Here is an 11054-nt window from a genome sequence, read left to right as displayed (position 1 = left end):
TGTCCTAAGGCATCCCGACCCCTCCCCTGGCATAAAGTGGGTTTAACCATTCGACTACCAGACACTACACCATCTCCAACAACGAGACGCCTAATGAACGGTGCTTTGGAATCCCTACCCAGCTTCCTCTCCACCAAACGAAACGCCAAGTGATTAACGATGCGCGTCTCTAGCAAAACAACTCAGGTTTGCAAATTCAGCACTCGTAGGTCGAGGATAGCTTAATCTAACTTGGCTATTTTGCCCAACGACACATTGGACTCAATGTATTAGAACCAAGTCCCACGGTGAATAGCGAACCACCTTCTTAGCCGTCCGACATACTACCTCCTTAGGAGAATTAAAGGGGCGAGCTAGACCTCTGACCCCTTCCCCAGTGGAAAATGGGTTTAGTCTTTAGACTGACAGGCATAACGCCATCTCCAACGACGGGACACCAGGCATATAAAGCCTTGGAATCCTCCCAAACTCCACCTGATAAGAAGCCAGAGTGGGACGACCCCTCAACAACGCGGCGACTCAACCCCCCTGGGGGGGAGAGTATAGAGAGTGCAGACCTATTCTCTCCACCACCCAATAAGTGTGTTGATAGCATAAGGGTGGTGCCTAGCTAGTTGGGTAAGCGCTGATAGGGTAGCCTAAGAGTATCCTCGGCATCAACACCTTCCATGTCAAGGCCTCGCGCTCCAATGTCTTCTGGTCCAGAGGAATTACTTACACTATCAATACCCTCTAATCACTTCGGGGATTCGAGGGCATGTGATCTCTCGCTCTTTCCAAACCCTCCAAGTAGCCGGGATTCCAAGCGTCACCACGCCTCCACACGTCACCACGCCTCCACAGACTTATCAACCTATGAGACTGATGAGAAAATCGAGGAAGCCGAGTACCATGTCTCCATAGACTCGCCTCTTCCCTTGCCTCAATTAAGAGGCTGACGGGAAGACCATGGGAGTCTAGCATCATGTCCCCACGGACTTGTCCCACCCCTTACCCTGGTCTACAACGCCGACAAGTAAGGCCGCGAGATAAGAATCGCATCCCCACCCTGCCCCCTGGACGTGATTTATCCCTTGCATTGGGCCCACCAAGCCGAAGGGAAAAATTAAAGGGAAATAGAACATTTAAAAAAAACAGAGAGAAAGAGAGCAAATTACCAAGAAAAAAGAAAGAGATTTTTATTGTTAAGTTACAAGTATACAAGCAGATAATGTGTCTAAACGTTACAAACAGAGCGACATGAACAAGGACTAATGTTGGGTGTTAGAGTCAAGTCTCACTCAAGAATGTTGGGGTCTGGTGCTGGCGCGTTATGATCAAGGTCAGGGGCGTCAGAGTCAGGATGGAAGGCGTCCGAAATCAAGTCTCTACCCAAGGTACAGCCATGCTCAAGAATGTCAAGGTTTAGAGGGAGTTCACAGGGGTCGAGGGCTTTTAAGTGTGCCTCTAGGGCTCCTGAGTCTGCCTGAGAGTTCTCCAGAACATAGTCCCGCATCCTCTTGAGACCTTCAATGTATCCATATGGCCAAGCCTGGTCATGAACGAACACGACTGACCTAGCTACCCTTCTAAGTGGGGAAGGACGTCCTCAACTTAAGACAGGTCGCTCCGTAGATCTTCGATGACGACTTCTTGGGCCGCCAGCCTCTTCTCAACTTTGTTTAAATTGTCGAACGCCTGGTCGGCCCTTCCCTTCTATTGGTTGGCGGTGGCTTGGGTGACTGCCAATGAGTCCTCCTGTCCTTTCAAGGCTTCAGAAAAGGATTGCTCCCAAGATTCTTTTACACAATCTAAGAACCCATCATACTCAACCCACATTTGTTGAAAGTGAAAAGGAGAGGGACCATATGCTATTGACATGCTTGATAAGGAGATCACCATTGGCGCATGATCCGATGTCGTGCGAGGTAAATAACGCATAGAAGATTCCGAGTAACAAAGCAAAAAATTATTATTCATTAGCATACGATCCAACCAAGCCCAGCTTCTAGATAATCATTGCTGACCATTACACCAAGATAGACTCCTCCCCAGGAACTTCATTTCAATCAATCGGCAAGTCTGAATCCATGAATTAAAGTCATTTAGAGCCTGCAAAGAGCAAGGCCTTCCACCTCCCCTCTCATTATCATTAGAAATGAAATTAAAATCACCATTCACCAGCCAAGGGATACTCGACCCCCCATCCCTCTCCAGGTCCTCCCAAAGTCTCTGGCATTGTGCGTATGTACATTTTGCATAAACAAATGATATTTTGAATTCTTTTTGACCATCTGAGACCATAACTGTAATGTGTTGATCACTCATTGATAAAACTGTCACTCCTACCTCTGAAATCCAAAACAACCATAGCTTATCGTCCACCGTTTCATTCGAGAGGCACCCTTCCAACGAAAGACTACGTTTGATAGCTACCATGGAAACTTTACTTAAAAACGGTTCCTCTAAAGCAAAAACTTTTGGCTTATATCTCATTACAATTTTCTTCAATCTATTTCTTGACGTTCCAACCCCCAGACATCCAAAAAATTATTGGACTGATCATAGATTAAATTTAGAGGAACGGGTCACCACCCTCTTCGAACTTCTGACCTTCACCAACTTATCCTCTGATATATTCTTCTTTTTGTTAGACACTTCTGAGTCTGAAAACACCTCTTTACAGACCTCTTCTTTTTCCTCCCCAGGCTCGCTATCTAAAATACTGACCATCTTATCATCTTCCATTGCCAAAACAAAGTTCTCTTCCTTTGACTAAGATTCATCAAACATTACAGAGTCTTCTTAAATATGGTTATCAACCAGTGGAATCGATTCTTCAGTCCTCTCATGCATCTCCTCCTGTTGTTCCACATATTTTAATCTAAGACCCTCATTCTTTGTTCCATCAGCAATGGCTCTGACCTCAAATACATTATCTCCCTGATCTACAGCTACTGGATGAGTCACTGGTAACTCTATTTCATCCTTTGTCACCTTCACACAGTCAACAAAGGTCAAAGCCACCACCTCATTCTCTACATCACTTTCAGGACTTACAACCACTCTATTCAGATTTAAATCATCTGACCCACCCAGCATCGAAACCTCCGTCCGTTCTTCAGTCTCTCCATTAGACTCCACTAACTCCTTATCATTCTTCTTCACCACCCCATATTCTTTTCTCATTAACGGCTTCTCCTTATCTCTACACAATTTCTTGTTTCTGCAAGTTTTTTCATTGTGACCCTGTCGTTTACACCAAATACAATAAGCCAGGAGTGTTTCATAAATCACTTCTTGACGATAACTGGAAGGACTCGTCGGCACCCCAATCCAGAATGAAGTAATAGGTTTTTTTGCCGCATCCAACTCTAAACAAACCCTAGCACCATCCGTTCTTGTTGCGCATCGCTTAGAATTATCACTACAAATAAAACTTTCCAATGGGCGTTGTTAGAATGCGTAAAATAGATGACTGATAAAAGTTTGGGGCTAGACTAGGTAGGAGAACCCAAACCGGCACCACAGAAGGCTCCTCTTCTTCAATAAAATCCGGAGACCAGTGAAACGACTTGTATTGAATACCATTAATGTCGCAAATCTCACGCAAGAATGCCTTATTGAAATCCTCTTCCGAGGTGAGATGTATGAAAACGTTTCGATGCAATCTCATGGCCGAGACTATTGCCACCCCTGATAATCCCCATCTACTCTTTATGAACAATCAAATGACATCCAAAGACGGACGTTGCCTCAGGAATTTTAACACCAAAGAAAACCGAAATGGTTCCGCTGTCTTCTGAATCTCTTCTTTCGAAAACTGAAAATACATCTCCCCATCCATCATTTTTGGAGCTCTCATGGCTAAAGGAATCTCAAGGAGGGGCTGAGAATGGCCGATACCATATCTACAAACGATCGAGAATTGGTCTGCGGCAAAAGACCACCATGGGGTCTCACCGCTGCCATGCGGAAACGTGTTAAACCCTAGAAGGAAAATCGCCTCACGCAAACTCGCAACACGTCAAAAAGTGGCGTGTGTTTGCTCATCTTTGAGTTTATCTGCATTTTATTTTTATTTGTTATGTATTAATTTTGTATTTGTATTATTTACTAAGAGAAATAATATTTACAGTAGCATAGAATATATGCAAGTTTCCTGCACTTCTTTTGAAAAAAGTGAGTTGTAAAGATGATACATACACAAAAAAATTAATTTTTTAATAGTAGACCCCACTATTTTTTAAAAAGAAATGCGTGAGACTTACGCACTCCAAAACTATATTTAACAATACTCTTTTTTTAACCATATAGCCTAGCTACCATGTCAACATCTTGGTTTTTGATAGATTAATTAACATAAATCTAACAAAAGACCAGCTTATTGATAATTTAGCAAAAGCTCGTGAAGGGGGGACTATAAAAGTCCAAGAAGCAAAAGGATAATCATGCAACACTCAAGATGATGCTAATTAGTTTTGTATTTAACCTAAATATATAAAAATATCGTTAATAAAATAAACACGAAAATATCAATAAACTAATCAATCAATATATTATAAATCAGAATTAGTGATATACCGTTTTCGTTCCATCTGCCATTCACCGAAAATGTCGTAGGAATATCAACGTTCAAACTTTTACGTTGATCTGGTACCACCGATATGGTAACTTGAATGCTCACGTCAGGCCCAGGGGCAGCAGTTCCAGGAGTATTATTAATAGATGGGGTTTTGCCATCGACCCTGTCGGGATATTCATGTTGTGGTTCGTCTTTCTGTTGTGCTTTCGGCATATCTGCGTGTCCTAAGATGATATATAGCAGATGGTCATCTTTGTAATGAAACTTTTTTTTTTTTTTTGTTATCTCTTTTTTCTTTTTCATGAAACAAAATAAGCGTTTTCTTCCCATATTAATAATACAACATTAAATAAAAACAAACAGATCGAGGTAGTCCACAAAACAAAACAAAGATGAGAGATTTTTCAAGTAGAAAATTCTAACATAAAACTAGAAGAATTCGCTATATATAAATCGGTGTGTTAGCTAGGCTTTAGCACAGTACTAATGATGCCTTCACACTTGAGGAGCTCTCCTGCTAATTGTTAATTTGCAACATACCAGCATGCATATCCAAGCTAGACTAGTACTGCATGCACGGGGTCATCTCTAGATCAAAGGGGGGATGGGTAATTCGTTGAGAGTATTAAAAATTAGGAGTCCTGTTATAACAATGACTCGTTTGGATAGCGATCTCACCCAATCTCATTATATCTTATTTTATTAGCTTATCTTATTTCTTTCCTTAACATCACTAAAAAATAAATACTTTTTAATTTTCAATTTTCAATTTTTTCATTTAAGCATTATAATTTTTCCAAAACTATACTTGGATATGTTTCTGGGGTTGGGGTCGATACTTGGGTTGGGGTCGTTAGGTGGAGGATTATAAGGCATTCTAATGATTTGGGTATGTTTCTGGGGGTTGTTATTCAATTATAGAAATTAGGAACCTTTTTTTTTCGAAGTTAGTTTTTGTACTTCTGTATGTGTGTGTGTGTGTAGTTAGAAGGGATTTCCACTTCTAAGATTCTCCATTGCTGAAAAGTTGAGCAGAAAAGAACCAACTAATTGCATGAACCGTACGTGCAATTAGTTTGTGGGATTCAGATAGGAATATAGGCAGCTTGAACCGTGCTTTAGTACTCTAGAAGCCTTTAAGTAAAACTAATTGCATGCATTGATAATAAAGAGTTCTAGACAATGATTAATTACGATGAACCGATGATTAGCAGCATCTAGTACTCGTGGGGCCTGGCCTGGTAAGCAAAATGAAATGAATGCTGCTTCTAATTGTAACAATGGCGGAGGCAAGGGGTACTACTTACTGGCCACCACGCAGAATATAATATATTTCAGGAGAATTATTACTTTTAGCCACACTCAACTCATAAAATAACGTGATTTGATATATATATATATATATATATATATATATATATATATTATAGTATATCAGATTTAATAAATCATATAAAATCACATCATTTTATTAATTTATTTTTATATAATTTTTTTGTATATGTAACACTTCTCATATTTCAAACCTCCAACTTACCTTCCTTATAAAAAAAAACAAAATTTAAAAAATATTTGTGACCCAAATGATTCTTTATTGGAAAGGTTATACATCCTGTGATAAATACAAATGTATTAAATAAGATATTTTTCTTATTGTAAAGTTAAAAATAATAAAAATAAACTTATATGAGCTTATACGATGTTGAGCTTTAAAAAATACAAATTTATACAAGTTATATGCTTTGATTGTTGATCATAATCTCTCTCTCTTTTTTTTTTCCATAAATCGTTCATGTACTTAACATGAAACCAATTATATAGTAGAATAGGGCCAACCCTTCTCGAATAAAATGATTTATATATTTACAATTTTTTAATACTTGCGTCTAAGTCAAGCAGAATATAACCAGATATGTACGAAAGTGAACACTCGAATAAAGGTGGACGTGGGTCACTTAACAAATTTAGCGGATTTAATTAATTCTATGGTGGATTTAAAATTTTAAAGGTGGACGTGGCCCTCTTGCACTGATCAGAGTTAATTTTCTTTCAGAAGTTATCTTGTGTTCATTATTTTTTTTTTTCCTTTTAGAATCTTTATGTAATAGCATTCTAATGATCCGAGAATGATATCAAAGAAGGGGATAATGAACCAATCTTTTGATCCGGAATATATAATATATTCTGTTTTGATATGGTTTTTTTTTATATTTTTTTCCCCTTTCTGAATTATAAACATGACCATTAATTTGCTTGGTGAAAAGAGGCTTTATTATGAAGATAATCATAACTCAAAGTTGTTGATAAGTCACTGATCTAGAGAGCAAAATGACTTCTAGAAATGCTTCTTGATTCCTAGAGGGTGCATGCTGATTAATTGGGGCTTCGTTAATAGCTAGCACATGCAGCAGTACTAAAGATGCATTTCCTAGTTGTGAATTGGATTCTCGCGCTTTCGAGTTCTGAGAGAGAGAGAGAGAGAGGGGGGATGCGATCTTAGTTTAGATAGATAGATGAGATAAGATAAAATAAAATAATTTTAAATTAATTAAATAAAATATTATTTTTTAATATTATTATTATTATTTAAAATTTTAAAAATATTAAATTATTTATTATATTTTATATAAAAATTTAAAAAAATTATAATTATAAAATAAGATAAGTTAAGTGTGTTTATGTATTTAAAGTACGGGGTCGTGCCGCCGTAGAAATACTGCTAGCTTGAACCATGACAAAGATTCTAATAACTTATGAGTAAAATTAGCAAGACAATAACCACAACAATAATAATTCTCAAACTTCAAAAAATAAATTTAAAAATAATTTGTGATATAGCACAAACCTTTCAAGGGTTCTTTGGACAGATTAATGGACTTATTAACTATGAGTGTTTTTCTCCTTAAAGAAAATAGATTTTATTCAACCTAAAAAAAATATATATAGAATTTCTAAAATCTCTTTTCAAAGAATAACGCTTGAAAATGATATGCATTTTTAATAACATCAAATTATATATATTGCGATCAAATTGTTTTCAAATTAAAAATAAATATTTGAAAAGGTAATTTTTCCTATTTTTTAAAAAGAGTAGTGCTAGACTGCCGCCCAGCAATAAGGGCATGTCTCCTGGCACAAATTTGTTTTTTTATTTTTTATTTTTTTTTCTTTTCATATCTTTTTAACATATTTAAATATTTAAAAAAATATATCAATACACTAAAAGTCATTTTCTTAATTATTAAGTAAAAATTAAAAATTAAAAATATATGAACGGTCAAAATGAGGAAATAAATTCAGGCGGTATACTAGTATTTCTCTTTTAAAAAAGATGAACAGCAATCAATCTAGACTATCTGGTCATAATCAATCTAGATTATCTAGTCATAGCACAAAAGGAATAAAAAGAGTATTGGATATTAAGTTGAGATAAAAGTTAAAAATTAAATAAAATATTATTTTTAAATATTATTATTGTTTTAGAATTTGAAAAAGTAGAATTGTTTATTATATTTTGTGTGAAAAGTTAAAAAAAAATATAATAATGAAATAAGATGAGATAAAAGACTTCTTGTATTCAAAGAGGGTTGATATTTCAAATATGGCTTGAATTCATTTCATTTCATCAGATTTCGTCTCAACATCTAAATGTCATTTAAATATAAATAATTTTTCATTTTAAATTTTTTATTTTTTAAAATTTTTATCTAAATATTATCTAATTATTATAATCGTTTAAATTTTTAAATAAAATATAAAATATAATTTAACATTTTTAAATTATAAAACAACTCAAATTAATTCGTTATTATTTATAAATTTTATATCTCAACCATCTGTGACAAGGGATCGGACAGATCCGCCAACTTGAATGAGTCAACTCTCCAGAACCAAGATAGACAAGACGTGACATAACAAATGATTAATAGCAGGACATGTCAACAAGACAACATAATTAATACAGACTTAAAGAGAAAAAAAAATAGGAAAGTAATAGAATTACTATATTTTTATTATTTATTTATTATTTATAATGTATTTATTTATTTATTATTTTGTTTAAATATTTCTTTAACATATTTAATTATTAAGAAAAAAAATTAAAAAAATATATAATTTTATTAATATTCACTTCCTTAACTATTAAGTAAAATAAAAAATTAAAAAAAAATTAAATACAAAAAAAGTAGTAAATAAGTAATAAAAAGATAGTAACTCTATTATTTTCCAAGAAAAATATACATACCCATCTTTTTAGACGTCTTTTTGCATTCCTCTCCTTTGCTCCTTATTAGATTTTTTTTTTTTTTTTATAAGGCAGAACAAACTTTATTCATTCATGACAGAACATTACAATTTTGATATGAGATACACAGAATACAAGCTAACTGCTGCTTTTAAGGCTCCCAAATACACAAATTTATTTGTGACTTACATGATTTAGTCTATTGCTGTAACTCTTTACAGATAAATTTTTTGAGAGACAGCACTATGTCCTAAGACAGATATAACAAACCCCACATTATGTCCTAAGATAGAATTAAACAACCATACACTCTGTCTAAGACAGTAGAGGACACACTTTATGGATAAAAATCTAAGAGATTGTGTATTTTTTTTTTAACCTAAAACAATGGAAATAACAGAAAACGTAAAAGATACATAGAAAAATAGAGAATTACAGTTTGAAAAGCTGTAGATCCGCATTTTCAACCTTAGAGAAAATAAAAGAATGCAAACATCGAGACAGTGGTGGGACATGCTCCACTCTAGAAGTACGGCAGAACATCAAGTCTGAAGAAACTGATGGCCTTGGTCCTAGAAAAGCGCGCCACCGCAAAAACCCATATTAAATGAGTTTGGCAAAATTAAATGAGAAATTTATTATAATTTATACTATATGTTAATATATGATTTTTTATTTTTATTTAAATATACGTACATTAATATATAAATATATATTTAAATAAAAAATAATAATAAATTACATATTAGTATATAATATGAAGATGATAAATAATAATTCTCAAATTAAATACACATGCTTAATGTGATGGAGATGAAAGTTTTCTCAGGAATGAAAACCCTAGGTCAAAATCTCCTCCAAATTCGACTCCGATTGGAGTCGAAGCTATCGGAGTCAGAGTCGGGAAGTTAGAGGTGATTGCCAAAATACCCACAAAAAAACAAATCAATCCAAATGGCAAATGTAAATCTCTTATTGCCAAAATTTGTTAGAGACTCAGTGGCGATAGAAGCCCTAGAGACATGAGGTATAAGACAGAGGTGAAGTAGAGAAGTGGACATTAGATCCTACAAAGTGAAGTGAAGATGATGTCTCAACTCTCGAATTGGAACCTAGCAAAATCACCCATAGAAGTAAAAACCAAACCAAATCAAATAAAATCACCCACATCAATAAATTATATGCACAAATCAAGCTACAAAGAACTTGGCATGGGTCTGCTACTCTCTCACAAGATTAATGAAAAGAAAACAAGCAAGATATGCAAGAAAAGAATCAAGAAATCGAGCTGCTCTCCTAGCTCTGCCATGTCCATCTTGTGCCATTGATAAGATATTGCGAAGACCAAGATGTGAAGATAAAATGATACTTGTCTATGATTTCATGGCTCGTGGGGCTCTCCGCTATCATCTCTACAAAACAAAAGTCCCACCTCTTCCATGGAAGCGGTGCCTCCAGATTTGTATTGGTGCTGCCTGTGGGCTGGAGTATCTTCATTGTTGTGTGAAGAACACAATCATACCCTGTGACATAGAGTCAATGAACATCTTGTTAGATGATGGAGTGGCGTTACTCATGGAGGCGCTGGAGCCTAGAGGGGGAAGAGAGGAGAGGAAATGCATAAGTTAGGATTTTGTTCTTTGAAAGAGATGAATATATACTTTATTAAAAACGGCATCATTTTAGGTTTTCTTAAAAAATTGCAAAACATGAAATGGGGCTCGAACGCAAGTTTTCTGAGAATCAAAACCATGTCTCAACCATTAGGCCACTTGGCTATATGATGTTTATATTACAATATATAATATATAAGGTACAAATAGTCAGAGTTCAGAGCCCACATGGGCTCCGACTCCAACTAGTGGAGTTGGAGTCGGAGTTACTTCAACTTTGACTTTGAATTCTGAAAACTCCAACTCTGACTTTGAATTCTGAAAACTCTAACTCTATTGGAGTCGGAGCCTTGTCGAAGCTCGGACGGAGTAGAAGTATTGACAATTTTGCCCACCCCTAAAGAACATACACTCCTCTCCTCTCTGGCAGACTTGTAGTGTCACGCTTTATTTAGATGGACAAATAAGAACAAGTCCGATGTAATATACTGTTGATAATTGTAATCAGGAAAAATAGGGATATGCTCTCTTCGAGGGAGCTCCTCTATAGTAAGAAAATCATAGAGAAGAAAATAGAGAAAAAGGAAAAGAACTCTCTATATCATTCCAGATGGTTCTGACACACCTCCCA

The sequence above is a fragment of the Juglans regia genome, chromosome 1 (assembly GCF_001411555.2).
Source record: "Juglans regia cultivar Chandler chromosome 1, Walnut 2.0, whole genome shotgun sequence".
Classification (NCBI taxonomy): domain Eukaryota; kingdom Viridiplantae; phylum Streptophyta; class Magnoliopsida; order Fagales; family Juglandaceae; genus Juglans; species Juglans regia.
The sequence above is the reverse complement of the archived record's forward strand: the minus strand, read 5'-3'. Positions refer to the sequence as shown.